The 18,544-nt window shown below is 53.1% G+C and overlaps 1 protein-coding gene across 1 annotated transcript in view; it reads right to left on the bottom strand.

The window, feature by feature from the left end:
• Window positions 1-18,544, bottom strand: part of LOC122544416 (neuroligin-2-like) — a 333,176-nt gene that overhangs the window by 272,063 nt on the left and 42,569 nt on the right.

Genomic DNA, 18,544 nt, shown 5'->3' on the forward strand with positions numbered 1-18,544 from the left:
GAAACCCCTTCCCTATCTCTGTAACCTCCTCCAGCCCCTACACCCCCTCCCTATCTCTGTAACCCCCACCAGGCCCTACAACCCCTCCCTATCTCTGTAACCTCCTCCAGCCCCTACACCCCCTCCCTATCTCTGTAACCTCCTCCTGTCCCTGTACCCCTCCCTATCTCTGTAACCCCCTCCAGCCCCAACACCCCTCCCTATCTCTGTAACCTCCTCCTGTCCCTACACCCCCTCCCTATCTCTGTAACCTCCTCCAGCCCCTACACCCCGTCCCTATCACTGTCACCTCCTCCAGCCCCTACACCCCCTCCCTATCTCTGTAACCTCCTCCTGTCCCTACAACCCCTCCCTATCTCTGTAACCTCCTCCTGTCCCTACACCCCTCCCTTTCTCTGTAACCTCCTCCTGTCCCGACACCACTCCCTATCTCTGTAACCTCCACCAGCCCCTACACCTCTCCTATCTCTGTCACCCTTTCCAGCCCCTGTACCCCCTCCCTATCTCTGTAACTCCCTCCAGCCCCTAAACCCTCTTCCTATCTTTGTTACCTCCACCAGCCCCTACACCCCCCCATTTCTGTAACCTCCTCCTGTCCCTACACCCCTCCCTATCTCTGTAACCCCCTCCAGCCCCTACACCCCCTCCCTATCTCTGTAACCCCCTCCAGCCCCGACACCCCCTCCCTATCTCTGTAACCTCCTCCAGCCCCTACACCCCCTCCCTATCTCTGTAACCTCCTCTAGCCCCTACACCCCCTCCCTATCTCTGTAACCCCCTTCAGCCCCTACACCCCTCCCTATCTCTGTAACCTCCACCTGTCCCTACACCCTCTCCCTATCTCTGTAACCCCCTCCAGCCCCTACACCCCGTCCCTATCTCTGTAACCTCCTCCAGCCCCTACACCCCTCCCTATCTCTGTAACCCCCTTCAGCCCCTACACCCCCTCCCTATCTCTGTAACCTCCTCTAGCCCCTACACCCCTCCCTATCTCTGTAACCCCCTCCAGCCCCTACATCCCTCCCTATCTCTGTAACCTCCACCAGCCCCTACACCCCTCCCTATCTCTGTAACCTCCTCCAGCCCCTACACCTCACCTATCTCTGTAACCCCTTCCAGCCCCTGCACCCCCTCCCTATCTCTGTAAACCCCTCCAGCCCCGACACCCCCTCCCTATAACTATAGGCCCCTCCAGCCCCTACACCCCCTCCCTATCTCCGTCACCCCCTTTCAGCCCCTACACTCCCTCCCTATCTCTGTAACCTCCTGCAGCCCCTGCACCCCTCCCTCTCCCCGGCCCCTCCTCCTGGACCAGACACACCTCCCTATGTTTGTAGTTACCGTGTGCCGCAGTGTGTTTTGGCTATGGCTCACAGAAATAATGTTCTTCGGCCAAGCCAAACAGAGACATGCACGAGAATTCCTAGAAGCATGGCATTCCAACCGGAACTCTATCAACAAACACATCGAGTTAGACCCCATCTAACCCTCCTGTGAAAAAGAACAGGAAATGACATCACCACAGGAAATGGCATCAGCAATTCTTGGAAGTCTCAACATGTCAATACAAAGCACCACCAGTGGGTCCTGAGAGTCACTGCTGAGGTTACCCAGTACGATGACGAAACGTCTGAAAATGAACCTTCCAGCTCAGCGAGCAAACCTTCATCCAGAATCTCTACCTGAGCTACAAATCTTCTCAAAACTCGCTGAGCCCTATATTCGCAATACATTCAAACTGACCCGAAAATGGGTCACCAATGGCATCCCGACAGAGTGCCACTCGCGAAAAGCTGCACTCCTTGTCCGCATGCCTCAGGAACCAGATTCTCCCTCAAAGTCTTAAATACAAACTTCCCCTTAACCCCCCCACTCGCCAAAAGAATAGCAGAGCAAAACAGCCGCAGCATGCTGCGAGAAATGATTCACGATGCCCACAACAGACTCCGTAAATACAGCCGGGAAGTTTCACTCCGAAAATCTTTACTCACTAATGCGACAGACCATGAATGGACAGACACAAGCCGTAGATATTAGACAGCGACAAACATAGAAAATGTGAAAAAAACTAGAGCTGCGTTAGAAACTAGCCAAACTTACACAAAGTAAGAACACTGACGCCACAGTAACGTGGGTAAAAAACCTATCTGACCGATGGTTAACAGGCACTGGAAAAGCTGTCTGAGTAAGAGGATTAAATTGTAACTGCCAGGCTGCGGACTAGAAAGATTTCTTCACACCATTAGAAACAACTCACATAAGAAACCCAGAAAACTAACATATTGGGGGCTGCACCAACATTAAGGAGGAAAAAGTGAAGGAAACACACTCAATACACAAGAAAGGGGTAGCACGGTGGCACAGTGGTTAGCACTGCTGCCTCACCGCACCAGGGACCCGGGTTCAATTCCCACCTCGGGCGACTGTCTGTGTGGAGTTTGCACATTCTCCCCGTGTCTGCGTGGGTTTCCTCTGAGTGCTCCCCACAGTGCAGGTCAGGGTGGATTGGCCATGCTAAATTGTCCATAGTGTTCGGTGTAGGGGAATGGGTCCGGGTGGGTTGCTCTTCGGAGGGTCAGTGTGGAGTTGTTGGGCCGAAGGGCCTGTTTCCACACTGTAGGGAATGTAATCTAATCTAATCAAATCAAAAGGTAAGTACTAGGAAGAATAAGAAAAGGATAGAAAGAATGTTAGATTGTACCTGAAGACAAAGGACGCTTAACAGTCATTCTAAATCAGAGCTGACATTGAAAAAGCAAAGGCACAACCTGCACATACCAACACTTAACAGCAGGTGGCGATAGACCTGTCCCCACAACTAGAGAACCGAATCACAGCCCCAATCAAAAAACTTCAGAAATCTGGAGAAATAAATAAGACCGACTTCCAAAAAATAAAACCAAACGGATCCAACACACCACGCTTCTACGGATTACGCAAAAGTCACACACCAGGAGCCCCCCTCAGACCCATGGAACACCAATGTAGAGATTGGCCAAGGAACTACACCAAAGACTAAATTACTGAGCAGAAGACTCACGCCAATCCATCCACTCCACCCAAGAATTCTTAAAGACCATCAAAGACACTAAGATAGAAGAGGATGAAATAACGGTCTCCTTTGATGTGACAGCCCTGTTCACATCCATCGACATTAACCTGACCAAGGAAACACTGACGACACCATTAGAAGAACCAAACACACATACCCCAAACACCACCAACTTCATCAGCAAGGACACCTACTGCCTTTGGGAAGTCGAAATACAACCAACCTCGCCATTCGAGATGAACATGAGGACTGCAAATGCTGGCCTCATTCCTGATGAAGGGCTTATGCCCGAATCGTTGATTCTCCTGCTCCTTGGATGCTGCCTGACATGCTGCGCTTTTCCAGCACCACATTCTAAACCTTTCCATTCTATCCACTCTGGTTGAGGCTTCCTCAAAAAACTCTTATAAATTTGTCAGTCGTGATTTCCCATTCAAGAAGCAATGTTAACTCTGCAATGTGGGAACAGGCCACTCGGCCATGCCAGTCCATACCGGACCTCCGAAGAGTAACCCACCCAGACCCATTCCCCTAGCCTATTATTCTACATTTACTCTGACTAATACATCTATATGAACATATCCTGGAACATTATGGGGGAAATTAGCATAGACAAACCACCCAAACCTACACATCCCAGAACACGACGGGACAATTTAACACAGCCAACCCACTATAACCGGCACATCCCAGAACACACAGAATAGCTGGGGTCCGAGCACGATCTGTGTGGTACCCCACTAGTTACTGCCTGTGAATAGCTGGAGTCCTAGCACCGATCTGTGTGGTACCCCACTAGTTACTGCCTGTGAATAGCTGGGGTCCTCGCACCGATCTCTGTGGTACCCCACTAGTTACTGCCTGTGAATAGCTGGGGCCCTAGCACCGATCTGTGTGGCACCCCACTAGTTACTGCCTGTGAATAGCTGGGGCCCTAGCACCGATCCCTGTGGTACCCCACTAGTTACTGCCTGTGAATAGCTGGGGTCCTAGCACCGATCCCTGTGATACCCACTAGTTACTGACTGTGAATAACTGTGGTCCTAGCACCGATCTCTGTAGTACCCCACTAGTTACTGCCTGTGAATAGCTGGGGCCCTAGCACCGATCTCTCTGGTACCCCACTAGTTACTGCCTGTGAATAGCTGGGGCCCTAGCACCGATCCCTGTGGTACCCCACTAGTTACTGCCTGTGAATAGCTGGGGTCCTAGCACCGATCTCTGTGGTACCCCACTAGTTACTGCCTGTGAATAGCTGGGGCCCCAGCACCAAACTCTGCGGTACCCCTTATTTACAGCCTGTGAATTGCTGGGGTCCTAGCACCGATCTCTGCGGTACCCCACTGGTTACTGTCTGTGAATAGCTGGGGCCCTAGCACCGTTCTCTGTGGTACCCCAGTAGTTACTGCCTGTGAATATCTGCGATCCTAGCACCGATCCCTTTGGTACCCTACCAGTTATTTCCTGGGAATAGCTAGTGTCCGAGCACCGATCCTTGTGGTAACCCATTAGTTACTGTCTGTGAACAGCTGGGGCCCTAGCACAGATATCTGTGGTACCCCACTAGTTACTGTCTGTGAATAACTGGGGTCCTAGCACCAATCTCTGTGGTACCCCACAAGTTTCTGCCTGTGAATAGCTGGGGTCCCAGCACCGATCTCTGTAGTGCCTCTCTAGTTACTGCCTGTGAATACCTGCATTTCTAGCACCGACCTCAGTGGTACCACACTGGTTACTGCCTCTGAAGAGCTGGCGTCCTAGCTCTGATCTGTGTGGTACACCACTAGTTACTGCCTGTGACTAGCTGTGGCCCTAGCACCGATCTGTGTGGTACCCCACTAGGTACTTTCTGTGAATAGCTGGGGAACTAGCACCGATTTCTGTGGTACCCCACTAGTTACTGCCTGAGAATATCTGGGATCCGAGCACCGAACCCTGTGGTACCCCACCAGTTATTTCCTGGGAATACCTAGTGGCCGAGCACCGATCCTTGTGGTACCCCACTAGTTACTGTCTCTGCATAGCTGGGTTCCTTGCACTGATCTCTGTGGAACCCCACTAGTTACTGACTGTGAATAGCTGGGGTCCGAGCACCGATCTCTGTAGTACCCCTCTGGTTACTGCCTGTGGTTAGCTGGGGTCCTAGCACCAATCTCTGTGGTACCCCACTAGTTACTGCCTGTGAATAGCTGGGTCCCCAGCACCGATCTCTGTGGTACCCCACTAGTTACTGCCTGTGAATAGCTGGGTCCCCAGCACCGATCTCTGTGGTACCCCACTAGTTACTGCCTGTGAATAGCTGGGTTCCCAGCACCGATCTCTGTGGTACCCAACTAGTTATTGTCTGTGAATAGCTGGGGTCCCTGCACGGATCTCTGTGGTACCCCACTAGTTACTGCCTGTGATTAGCTGGGGTCCGAGCACCGATCTCTCTGGAACCCCACTAGTTAATGCCTGTGATTAGCTGGGGTCCGAGCACCGATCTCTGTGGTACCCCACTAGTTACGGTCTGTGAATAGCTGGGGTCCTAGCACCGATCTCTGTGGTACCCCACTAGTTACTGCCTGTGAATAGCTGGGGCCCCGGCACCGATCTCTGTGGTACCCCACTAGTTACTGCCTGTGAATAGCTGGGGCCCTTGCACCGATCTCTGTGGTACCCCATTAGTTACTGTCTGTGAACTGCTGGGGTCCAAGCACCGATCTCTGTAGTACCCCACTAGTTACTGCCTGTGAATAGCTGTGTTCCTAGCACCGACCTTAGTGGTACCCCACTGGTTACTGCCTCTGAATAGCTGGGGCCCCAGCACCGATCTGTGTGATACCACACTAGCTACAGCCTGTGAATATCGGGGGTCATTGCACTGATCTCTGTGGAACCCCACTAGTTATTGTCTGTGAATAGCTGGGGTCCTTTCACTGATCTCTGTGGTACCCCACTAGTTACTGCCTGTCAATAGCTGGGGTCATAGCAACGATCTGTGTGGTACCCCACTAGTTACTGCCTGTGAATAGCTGGGGCCCCAGCACCGATCTCTGTGGTACCCCACTAGTTACTGCCTGTGAATAGCTGGGGTCCTTGCACCGATCTCTGTGGTACCCCACTAGTTACTGCCTGTGATTAGCTGGGGTCCGAGCACCGATCTCTGTGGTACCCCACTAGTTACTGCCTGTGAATAGCTGGGGCCCCAGCACCGATCTCTGTGGTACCCCACTGGTTACTGCATGTGAATAGCTGTGTTCCTAGCACCGATCTGTGTGGTACCCCACTGGTTACAGCCTCTGCATAGCTGGGGTCCTTGCACTGATCTCTGTGGAACCCCACTAGTTATTGTCTGTGAATAGCTGGGGTCCTTGCACCGATCTCTGTGGTACCCCACTAGTTACTGCCTGTGAATACCTGCGTTCCGAGCACAGTCCTAAGTGGTGCCCCACTGGTTACTGCCTCTGAATAGCTGGGGTCCCTTCACGGATTTCTGTGGAACCCCACTAGTTATTGTCTGTGAATAGCTGGGGCCCTTGCACCGATCTCTGTGGTACCCCATTAGTTACTGCCTGTGAATAGCTGGGGTCCTAGCACCGATCTCTGTGGTACCCCACTAGTTACTGCCTGTGAATAGCTGGGGTCCTAGCACCGATCTCTGTGGTACCCCACTAGTTACTGCCTGTGAATAGCTGGGGCCCTAGCACCGATCTCTGTGGTACCCCACGAGTTACTGCCTGTGAATAGCTGGGGTCCTAGCACCGACCTTAGTGGTACCCCACTAGTTACTGCCTCTGAATAGCTGGGGCCTCCAGCACCGATCTGTGTGATACCACACTAGCTACAGCCTGTGAATAGCTGGGGTCCTTTCACCGATCTCTGTGGTACCCCACTAGTTACTGCCTGTCAATAGCAGGCGTCTTAGCATCGATCTCTGTGGTACCCCACTGGTTACTGCCTGTGAATAGCTGGGGTCATAGCAACGATCTGTGTGGTACCCCACTAGTTACTGCCTGTGAATAGCTGGGGCCCCAGCACCGATCCCTGTGGTACCCCACTAGTTACTGCCTGTGAATAGCTGGGTCCCTAGCTCCGATCTCTGTGGTACCTCACTAGTTAATCCCAGTGAATAGCTGGGATCCTTGCACTGATTTCTGTGGTACCCCACTAGTTACTGCCTGTGAATAGCTGGGATCCTAGCACCGATCTCAGAGGTACCCCACAAGTTACTGCCTGTGAATAGCTGGTGTCCCAGCACTGATTTCTGTGTTACCCCACAAGTTTCTGTCTGTGAATAGCTGGGGTCCGAGCACCGATCTCTGTGGTACCCCACTAGTTAGTGCCTATGAATAGCTGGGGTCCCATCACCGATCTCTGTAGTGCCTCTCTTGTTACTGCTTGTGAATACCTGCATTCCTAGCACCGATCTCTGTGGTACCCCACTGGGTACTGCCTCTGAATAGCTGGGGTCCTAGCTCCGATCTCTGTGTGGTACACCACTAGTTACCGCCTGTGACTAACTTTGGCCCTAGCACCGATCTGTGTAGTACCCCACTAGTTACTGCCTGTGAATAGCTGGGGTCCTAGCACCGATCTGTGTAGTACCCCACTAGTTACTGCCTGTGACTAGCTTTGGCCCTAGCACCGATCTCCGTGGTACACGACAAGTTACTGCCTGTGAATACCTGGGGTCCCAGCACCGATCTCTGTGGTACCCCACTAGTTACTGCCTGTGAATAGCTGGGGTCCTAGCACCGATCTCTGTGGTACCCCACTAGTTACTGCCTGTGATTAGCTGGAGTCCGAGCACCGATCTCTGTGGTACCCCACTGGTTACTGTCTGTGAACTGCTGGGGTGCAAGCACCGATCTCTGTAGTACCCCTCTAGTTACTGCCTGTGAATAGCTGTGTTCCTAGCACCGATCTGTGTGGTACCCCACTGGTTACTGCCTCTGAATAGCTGGGACCTCCAGCACCGATCTGTGTGATACCACACTAGCTACAGCCTGTGAATATCTGGGGTCATTGCACTGATCTCTGTGGAACCCCACTAGTTACTGCCTGTGAATAGCTTGGGCCCCAGCACCGATCTCTGTGGTACCCCACTAGTTACTGCCTGTGAATAGCTGGGGTCCCAGCACCGATCTCTGTGGTACCCCACTAGTTACTGCCTGTGATTAGCTGGGGTCCCAGCACCGATCTCTGTGGTACCCCACTAGTTACTGCCTGTGAATAGCTGGGGGCCCAGCACCGATCTCTGTGGTACCCCACTAGTTACTGCCTGTGATTAGCTGGGGTCCCAGCACCGATCTCTGTGGTACACGACAAGTTACTGCCTGTGAATAGCTGGGGTTCTAGCACGGATCTCTGAGGTACCCCACTAGTTACTGCCTGTGAATACCTGGGGTCCCAGCACCGATCTCTGTGGTACCCCACTAGTTACTGCCTGTGATTAGCTGGGGTCCGAGCACCGATCTCTGTGGTACCCCACTAGTTACTGCCTGTGAATAGCTGGGGTCCTTGCACCGATCTCTGTGGTACCCCACTGGTTACTGTCTGTGAACTGCTGGGGTGCAAGCACCGATCTCTGTAGTACCCCACTAGTTACTGCCTGTGAATAGCTGGGGTCCTAGCACCGATCTCTGTGGTACCCCACTAGTTACTGCCTGTGAATAGCTGGGGCCCCAGCATCGATCTGTGTGGTACCCCATTAGTTACTGACTGTGAATAGCTGGGGTCCCAGCACCGATCTCGGTGTTGCCCCACTAGTTACTGTCTGTGAACTGCTGGGGTGCAAGCACCGATCTCTGTAGTACCCCTCTAGTTACTGCCTGTGAATAGCTGGTGTCCCAGCACCGATCTCTGTGGTACCCCACAAGTTTCTGTCTGTGAATAGCTGGTGACCCAGCACCGATCTCTGTGGTACCCCACGAGTTAGTGCCTATGAATAGCAGGGGTCCCATCACCGATCTCTGTAGTGCCTCTCTTGTTACTGCTTGTGAATACCTGCATTCCTAGCACCGATCTCTGTGGTACCACACTGGGTACTGCCTCTGAATAGCTGGGGTCCTAGCTCCGATCTCTGTGTGGTACACCACTAGTTACCGCCTGTGACTAACTTTGGCCCGAGCACCGATCTGTGTAGTACCCCACTAGTTACTGCCTGTGAATAGCTGGGGCCCTAGCACCGATCTGTGTAGTACCCCACTAGTTACTGCCTGTGAATAGCTGGGGTCCTTGCACCGATCTCTGTGGTACCCCACTAGTTACTGCCTGTGATTAGCTGGAGTCCGAGCACCGATCTCTGTGGTACCCCACTGGTTACTGTCTGTGAACTGCTGGGGTGCAAGCACCGATCTCTGTAGTACCCCTCTAGTTACTGCCTGTGAATAGCTGTGTTCCTAGCACCGATCTGTGTGGTACCCCACTGGTTACTGCCTCTGAATAGCTGGGACCTCCAGCACCGATCTGTGTGATACCACACTAGCTACAGCCTGTGAATATCTGGGGTCATTGCACTGATCTCTGTGGAACCCCACTAGTTATTGTCTGTGAATAGCTGGGGTCCTTTCACCGATCTCTGTGGAACCCCACTAGTTAGTGCCTGTGAATAGCTTGGGCCCCAGCACCGATCTCTTTGGTACCCCACTAGTTAATGCCTGTGGATACCTGGGGTCCTAGCACCGATCTCTGTGGTACCCCACTAGTTACTGCCTGTGATTAGCTGGGGTCCCAGCACCGATCTCTGTGGTACCCCACTAGTTACTGCCTGTGACTAGCTTTGGCCCTAGCACCGATCTCCGTGGTACACGACAAGTTACTGCCTGTGAATAGCTGGGGTTCTAGCACGGATCTCTGAGGTACCCCACTAGTTACTGCCTGTGAATACCTGGGGTCCCAGCATCGATCTCTGTGGTACCCCACTAGTTACTGCCTGTGATTAGCTGGGGTCCGAGCACCGATCTCTGTGGTACCCCACTGGTTCCTGCCTGTGAATAGCTGGGGTCCTAGCACCGATCTCTGTGGTACCCCACTAGTTACTGCCTGTGAATAGCTGGGGTCCTTGCACCGATCTCTGTGGTACCCCACTAGTTACTGCCTGTGAATAGCTGGGGTCCCAGCACCGATCTGTGTGGTACCCCACGAGTTACTGCCTGTGAATAGCTGGGGTCCCAGCACCGATCTGTGTGGTACCCCACTAGTTACTGTCTGTGAACTGCTGGGGTGCAAGCACCGATCTCTGTAGTACCCCTCTAGTTACTGCCTGTGAATAGCTGTGTTCCTAGCACCGATCTGTGTGGTACCCCACTGGTTACTGCCTCTGAATAGCTGGGGCCCCAGCACCGATCTGTGTGATACCACACTAGCTACAGCCTGTGAATATCTGGGGTCATTGCACTGATCTCTGTGGAACCCCACTAGTTATTGTCTGTGAATAGCTGGGGTCATAGCAACGATCTGTGTGGTACCCCACTAGTTACTGCCTGTCAATAGCTGTGGCCCTAGCACCGATCTCTTTGGTACCCCTCTAGTTATTGCCTGTGAATAGCTGGGGGCCTAGCACCGATCTCTGTGGTACCCCACTCGTCACAAGCTGTGAATCGCTGGGGATCCAGCACCGATCTGTTTGGTACCCCACTAGTTACTGCCTGTCAATAGCTGGGGTCCGAGCACCGATCTCTGTGGTACACCACTAGTTACTGCCTGTGAATAGCTGGGATCCGAGCACCCATCCCTGTGGTACCCCACTAGTTACTGCCTGTGAATAGCTGGGGAACTAGCACCGATCTCTATGGTACCCCACTAGTTAGTGCCTGTGAATAGCTGGGGTCCCAGCACCGATCTCTGTAGTATCTCTCCAGTTACTGCCTGTGAATAGCTGGGTTCCTAGCACCGATCTCTGTGGTACCCCACTAGTTACTGCCTGTGAATAGCTGGGGTCCTAGCATCGATCTCTGTGGTACCCCACTAGTTACTGCCTGTCAATAGCTGGGGTCCCAGCACCGATCTCTGTGGTACCCCACTAGTCACAAGCTGTGAATCGCTGGGACCCCATCACCGATCTCTGTGGTACCCCACTAGTTACTGCCTGTGAATCGCTGGGTTCCGAGCACCGATCTCTGTGGTACCCCACTAGTCACTGCCTGTGAATAGCTGGGGTCCTTGCACTGATCTCTGTGGTATCCCATTAGGTCCTGCCTGTGAATAACTGGGGTGCGAGACCTAATCTCTGTGGTACCCCACTAGTTACTGCCTGTGAATAGCTGGGGTCCTCGTAACAATCTCTGTGGTACCCCACTAGTTACTACCTGCGAATAGCTGGGGTCCGAGCACCGATCTGTGTGGTACCCTACTAGTTACTGTCAGTGAATACCTGGGGTCCGAGCACTGATCCCTAAGATACCCCACTAATTAGAGTCTGTGAATAGCTAGGTTCTCAGCACCGATCTCTGTGGTACCCCACTAGTTACTGCCTGTGAATAGCAAGGTCCCTGGCACCGATCTCTCTATTAACCCTTTGGTTACTGCCTATGAATAGCTGGGAATCTGGCACCGATCTCTGTGGTACCCCACTAGTTGCTGTCCGTGAATACCTGTGGACCCAGCTCCGATCTCTGTGGTACCTCACTAGTTTCTGCCTGTGAATAGCTGGGGATCTGGCACCGATCTCTGTGTTACCCCACTAGTTACTGCCTGTGAATAGCTGGGGCCCTAGCACCGATCTCTGTGGTACCCCACTAGTTACTGCCTGTGAATAGCTGGGGCCCCAGCACCGATCTCTGTGGTACCCCACTAGTTACTGCCTGTGAATAGCTGGGGTCCTAGCACCGATCTCTGTGTTACCCCATTAGGTCCTGCCTGTGAATAACTGGGGTCCGAGCCCCAATCTCTGTGGTACCCCTCTAGTTACTGCCTGTCAATAGCTGGTGGTCCTAGCACCGATCTCTGTGGTACCCCACTAGTTACTGCCTGTCAATAGCTGGTGGTCCTAGCACCGATCTCTGTGGTACCCCACTAGTTACTGCCTGTGACTAGCTGGGGTCCTAGCACCCATCTCTGTGGTACCCCACTAGTTACTGCCTGTGAATAGCTGTGGTCCGAGCACCGATCTCTGCGGTACCCCACTAGTTACTGCCTGTGAATAGCTAGGGTCCTAGCACCGATCTCTGTGGTGCCACACTAGTTACTGCCTGTGAATAACTGTGGTCCTAGCACCGATCTCTGTGGTACCGCACTAGTTACTGTCTGTGAACACTCGGGGTTCCAGCACCAATCTCTGTGGTACCACACTAGTTACTGCCTGTGAATAGCTGGGGCCCTATCACCGATCTCTGTGGTACCCCACTAGTTACTGCCTGTCAATAGCTGGGGTCCGAGCACCGATCTCTGTGGTACCCCACTAGTTACTGCCTGTGAATAGCTGGGGCACTAGCACCGATCTCTGTGGTACCCCACTAGTTACTGCCTGTCAATAGCTGAGGTCCTAGCACCGATCTCTGTCTTACCCCACTAGTTACTGCCTGTGAATAGCTGGGGTCCTAGCACCGATCTCTGTGGTACCCCACTAGTTACTGCCTGTCAATAGCTGGGGTCCTAGCACCGATCTCTGTGGTACCCCACTAGTTACTGCCTGTCAATAGCTGGGGTCCTAGCACCGATCTCTGTGGTACCCCACTAGTTACTGCCTGTCAATAGCTGGGATCCGAGCACTGATCTCTGTGGTACCCCACAAGTTACTGCCTGTGAATAGCTGGGGCCCCTGCACCGATCTCTGTGGTACCCCACTAGTTACTGCCTGTGAATAGTTGTGGTCCTAGCACCGATCTCTGTGGTACCCCACTAGTTACTGCCTGTGAATAGCTGGGTCCTAGCACCGATCTCTGTGGTACCCCACTAGTTACTGCCTGTGAATAGCTGGGTCCTAGCACCGATCTCTGTGGTAACCCACTAGTTACTGCCTGTGAATAGTTGTGGTCCTAGCACAGATCACTGTGGTACCCTACTAGTTACTGTCAGTGAATAGCTGGGGTCCTAGCACCGATCCCTAAGGTACCCCACTAATTAGAGTCTGTGAATAGCTAGGTTCTCAGCACCGATCTCTGTGGTACCTGACTAGTTAATGCCTGTGAATAGCAAGGTCCCTGGCACCGATCTCTCTATTAATCCTTTGGTTACTGCCTGTGAATAGCTGGGAATCTGGCACCGATCTCTGTGGTACCCCACTAGTTGCTGTCCGTGAATACCTGTGGACCCAGCTCCGATCTCTGTGGTACCTCACTAGTTTCTGCCTGTGAATAGCTGGGGATCTGGCACTGATCTCTGTGGTACCGCACTAGTTACTGCCTGTGAATAGCTGGGATCCGAGCACTGATCTCTGTGGTACCCCATTAGTTACTGTCTGTGAATAGCTGGGGTCCTAGCACCGATCTCTGTGGTACCCCACTAGTTACTGCCTGTGAATAGCTGGGGTCCTAGCACCGATCTCTGTGGTACCCCACTAGTTACTGCCTGTGAATAGCTGGGGCCCTAGCACCGATCTCTGTGGTACCCCACTAGTTACTGCCTGTGAATAGCTGGGGCCCCAGCACCGATCTCTGTGGTACCCCACTAGTTACTGCCTGTGAATAGCTGGGGTCCTAGCACCGATCTCTGTGTTACCCCATTAGGTCCTGCCTGTGAATAACTGGGGTCCGAGCCCCAATCTCTGTGGTACCCCTCTAGTTACTGCCTGTCAATAGCTGGTGGTCCTAGCACCGATCTCTGTGGTACCCCACTAGTTACTGCCTGTCAATAGCTGGTGGTCCTAGCACCGATCTCTGTGGTACCCCACTAGTTACTGCCTGTGAATAACTGTGGTCCTAGCACCGATCTCTGTGGTACCCCACCAGTTACCGCTTGTGAATAACTGTGGTCCTAGCACCGATCTCTGTGGTACCCCACTAGTTACTGTCTGTGAACACTCGGGGTTCCAGCACCGATCTCTGTGGTACCCCACTAGTTACTGCCTGTGAATAGCTGGGGTCCTAGCACCGATCTCTGTGGTACACCAGTAGTTACTGCCTGTGAATAACTCGGGTCCTAGCACCGATCTCTGTGGTACACCACTAGTTACTGCCTGTGAATAGCTGGGGTCCTAGCACAGATCTCTGTGGTACCCAACTAATTACTGCCTGTGCATTGCTGGGGTCCTAGCACCGATCTCTGTGGTAGCCCACGATTAACTCCCTGTGAATAACTGGGTCACTAGCACCGATCTCTGTGGTACCCCACTAGTTACTGTCAGTGAATAGCTGGGGCTCTAGCACCGATCTCTGTGGTACCCCACTAGTTACTGCCTGTGAATAACTCGGGTTCTAGCACCGATCTCCGTGGTACACCACTAGTTAGTGCCTGTGAATAGCTGGGGTCCTCGCACCGATCTCTGTGGTACCCCACGAGTTACTGTCAGTGAATAGCTGGGGCTCTAGCACCGATCTCTGTGGTACCCCACTAGTTACTGCCTGTGAATAACTCGGGTTCTAGCACCGATCTCCGTGGTACACCACTAGTTAGTGCCTGTGAATAGCTGGGGTCCGAGCACCGATCTCTGTGGTACCCCACTAGTTACTGCCTGTGAATAGCTGGGGTCCGAGCACCGATCTCTGTGGTACCCCACTAGTTAGTGCCTGTGAATAGCTGGGGTCCGAGCACCGATCTCTGTGGTACCCCACTAGTTACTGCCTGTGAATAGCTGGGGTCCGAGCACCGATCTCTGTGGTATCCCACTGGTTACTGTCTGTGAATACCTGGGGTCCTCACACCGATCTCTGTGGTACCCCACTAGTTACTGTCAGTGAATAGCTGGGGCCCTAGCACCGATCTCTGTGGTACCCCACTAGTTACTGCCTGTGAATAACTCGGGTCCTAGCACCGATCTCCGTGGTACACCACTAGTTAGTGCCTGTGAATAGCTGGGGTCCGAGCACCGATCTCTGTGTTACCCCATTAGGTCCTGCCTGTGAATAACTGGGGTCCGAGCCCCAATCTCTGTGGTACCCCTCTAGTTACTGCCTGTCAATAGCTGGTGGTCCTAGCACCGATCTCTGTGGTACCCCACTAGTTACTGCCTGTCAATAGCTGGTGGTCCTAGCACCGATCTCTGTGGTACCCCACTAGTTACTGCCTGTGACTAGCTGGGGTCCTAGCACCGATCTCTGTGGTACCCCACTAGTTACTGCCTGTGAATAGCTGTGGTCCGAGCACCGATCTCTGCGGTACCCCACTAGTTACTGCCTGTGAATAGCTAGGGTCCTAGCACCGATCTCTGTGGTGCCACACTAGTTACTGCCTGTGAATAACTGTGGTCCTAGCACCGATCTCTGTGGTACCGCACTAGTTACTGTCTGTGAACACTCGGGGTTCCAGCACCAATCTCTGTGGTACCACACTAGTTACTGCCTGTGAATAGCTGGGGCCCTATCACTGATCTCTGTGGTACCCCACTAGTTACTGCCTGTGAATAGCTGGGGCCCTATCACCGATCTCTGTGGTACCCCACTAGTTACTGCCTGTCAATAGCTGGGGTCCGAGCACCGATCTCTGTGGTACCCCACTAGTTACTGCCTGTGAATAGCTGGGGCACTAGCACCGATCTCTGTGGTACCCCACTAGTTACTGCCTGTCAATAGCTGAGGTCCTAGCACCGATCTCTGTGGTACCCCACTAGTTACTGCCTGTGAATAGCTGGGGCCCTAGCACCGATCTCTGTCTTACCCCACTAGTTACTGCCTGTGAATAGCTGGGGTCCTAGCACCGATCTCTGTGGTACCCCACTAGTTACTGCCTGTCAATAGCTGGGGTCCTAGCACCGATCTCTGTGGTACCCCACTAGTTACTGCCTGTCAATAGCTGGGGTCCTAGCACCGATCTCTGTGGTACCCCACTAGTTACTGCCTGTCAATAGCTGGGATCCGAGCACCGATCTCTGTGGTACCCCACAAGTTACTGCCTGTGAATAGCTGGGGCCCCTGCACCGATCTCTGTGGTACCCCACTAGTTACTGCCTGTGAATAGTTGTGGTCCTAGCACCGATCTCTGTGGTACCCCACTAGTTACTGCCTGTGAATAGCTGGGTCCTAGCACCGATCTCTGTGGTAACCTACTAGTTACTGACTGTGAATAGCTCAGGTCCTAGCACAGATCACTGTGGTACCCTACTAGTTACTGTCAGTGAATACCTGGGGTCCTAGCACCGATCCCTAAGGTACCCCACTAATTAGAGTCTGTGAATAGCTAGGTTCTCAGCACCGATCTCTGTGGTACCTGACTAGTTAATGCCTGTGAATAGCAAGGTCCCTGGCACCGATCTCTCTATTAATCCTTTGGTTACTGCCTGTGAATAGCTGGGAATCTGGCACCGATCTCTGTGGTACCCCACTAGTTGCTGTCCGTGAATACCTGTGGACCCAGCTCCGATCTCTGTGGTACCCCACTAGTTACTGCCTGTCAATAGCTGGGGTCCTAGCACCGATCTCTGTGGTACCCCACTAGTTACTGCCTGTCAATAGCTGGGATCCGAGCACTGATCTCTGTGGTACCCCACAAGTTACTGCCTGTGAATAGCTGGGGCCCCTGCACCGATCTCTGTGGTACCCCACTAGTTACTGCCTGTGAATAGCTGGGGCCCTAGCACCGATCTCTGTGGTACCCCACTAGTTACTGTCTGTGAATAGCTGGGGTCCTAGCACCGATCTCTGTGGTACCCCACTAGTTACTGCCTGTGAATAGCTGGGGCCCTAGCACCGATCTCTGTGGTACCCCACTAGTTACTGCCTGTGAATAGCTGGGGCCCCAGCACCGATCTCTGTGGTACCCCACTAGTTACTGCCTGTGAATAGCTGGGGTCCTAGCACCGATCTCTGTGTTACCCCATTAGGTCCTGCCTGTGAATAACTGGGGTCCGAGCCCCAATCTCTGTGGTACCCCTCTAGTTACTGCCTGTCAATAGCTGGTGGTCCTAGCACCGATCTCTGTGGTACCCCACTAGTTACTGCCTGTCAATAGCTGGTGGTCCTAGCACCGATCTCTGTGGTACCCCACTAGTTACTGCCTGTGAATAACTGTGGTCCTAGCACCGATCTCTGTGGTACCCCACCAGTTACCGCTTGTGAATAACTGTGGTCCTAGCACCGATCTCTGTGGTACCCCACTAGTTACTGTCTGTGAACACTCGGGGTTCCAGCACCGATCTCTGTGGTACCCCACTAGTTACTGCCAGTGAATAGCTGGGGTCCTAGCACCGATCTCTGTGGTACACCACTAGTTACTGCCTGTGAATAGCTGGGGTCCTAGCACAGATCTCTGTGGTACCCAACTAATTACTGCCTGTGCATTGCTGGGGTCCTAGCACCGATCTCTGTGGTAGCCCACGATTAACTCCCTGTGAATAACTGGGTCACTAGCACCGATCTCTGTGGTACCCCACTAGTTACTGTCAGTGAATAGCTGGGGCTCTAGCACCGATCTCTGTGGTACCCCACTAGTTACTGCCTGTGAATAACTCGGGTTCTAGCACCGATCTCCGTGGTACACCACTAGTTAGTGCCTGTGAATAGCTGGGGTCCGAGCACCGATCTCTGTGGTACCCCACTAGTTACTGCCTGTGAATAGCTGGGGTCCGAGCACCGATCTCTGTGGTACCCCACTAGTTACTGTCAGTGAATAGCTGGGGCCCGAGCACCGATCTCTGTGGTACCCCACTAGTTACTGCCTGTGAATAACTCGGGTCCTAGCACCGATCTCCGTGGTACACCACTAGTTAGTGCCTGTGAATAGCTGGGGTCCGAGCACCGATCTCTGTGGTACCCCACTAGTTACTGTCAGTGAATAGCTGGGGCCCTAGCACCGATCTCTGTGGTACCCCACTAGTTACTGCCTGTGAATAACTCGGGTCCTAGCACCGATCTCCGTGGTACACCACTAGTTAGTGCCTGTGAATAGCTGGGGTCCGAGCACCGATCTCTGTGGTACCCCACTAGTTACTGTCAGTGAATAGCTGGGGCCCTAGCACCGATCTCTGTGGTACCCCACTAGTTAGTGCCTGTGAATAATTCGGGTCCTAGCACCGATCTCCGTGGTACACCACTAGTTAGTGCCTGTGAATAGCTGGGGTCCGAGCACCGATCTCTGTGGTACCCCACTAGTTACTGTCAGTGAATAGCTGGGGCCCTAGCACCGATCTCTGTGGTACCCCACTAGTTACTGCCTGTGAATAATTCGGGTCCTAGCACCGATCTCCGTGGTACACCACTAGTTAGTGCCTGTGAATTGCTGGGGTCCTAGCACCGATCTCTGTGGTACCCCACTAGTTACTGTCAGTGAATAGCTGGGATCCTAGCACCGATCTCTGTGGTACCCCACTAGTTACTGGTTGTAAATCGCTGGGGTCCTAGCACCGATCTCTGTGGTACCCCACTAGTTACCGCTTGTGAATAACTGTGGTCCTAGCACCGATCTCTGTGGTACCCCACT

This window comes from Chiloscyllium plagiosum, unplaced genomic scaffold, assembly GCF_037043375.1.
Source record: "Chiloscyllium plagiosum isolate Xiang-an unplaced genomic scaffold, Cpla_swu_hap1 HiC_scaffold_44, whole genome shotgun sequence".
Classification (NCBI taxonomy): Eukaryota; Metazoa; Chordata; class Chondrichthyes; order Orectolobiformes; family Hemiscylliidae; genus Chiloscyllium; species Chiloscyllium plagiosum.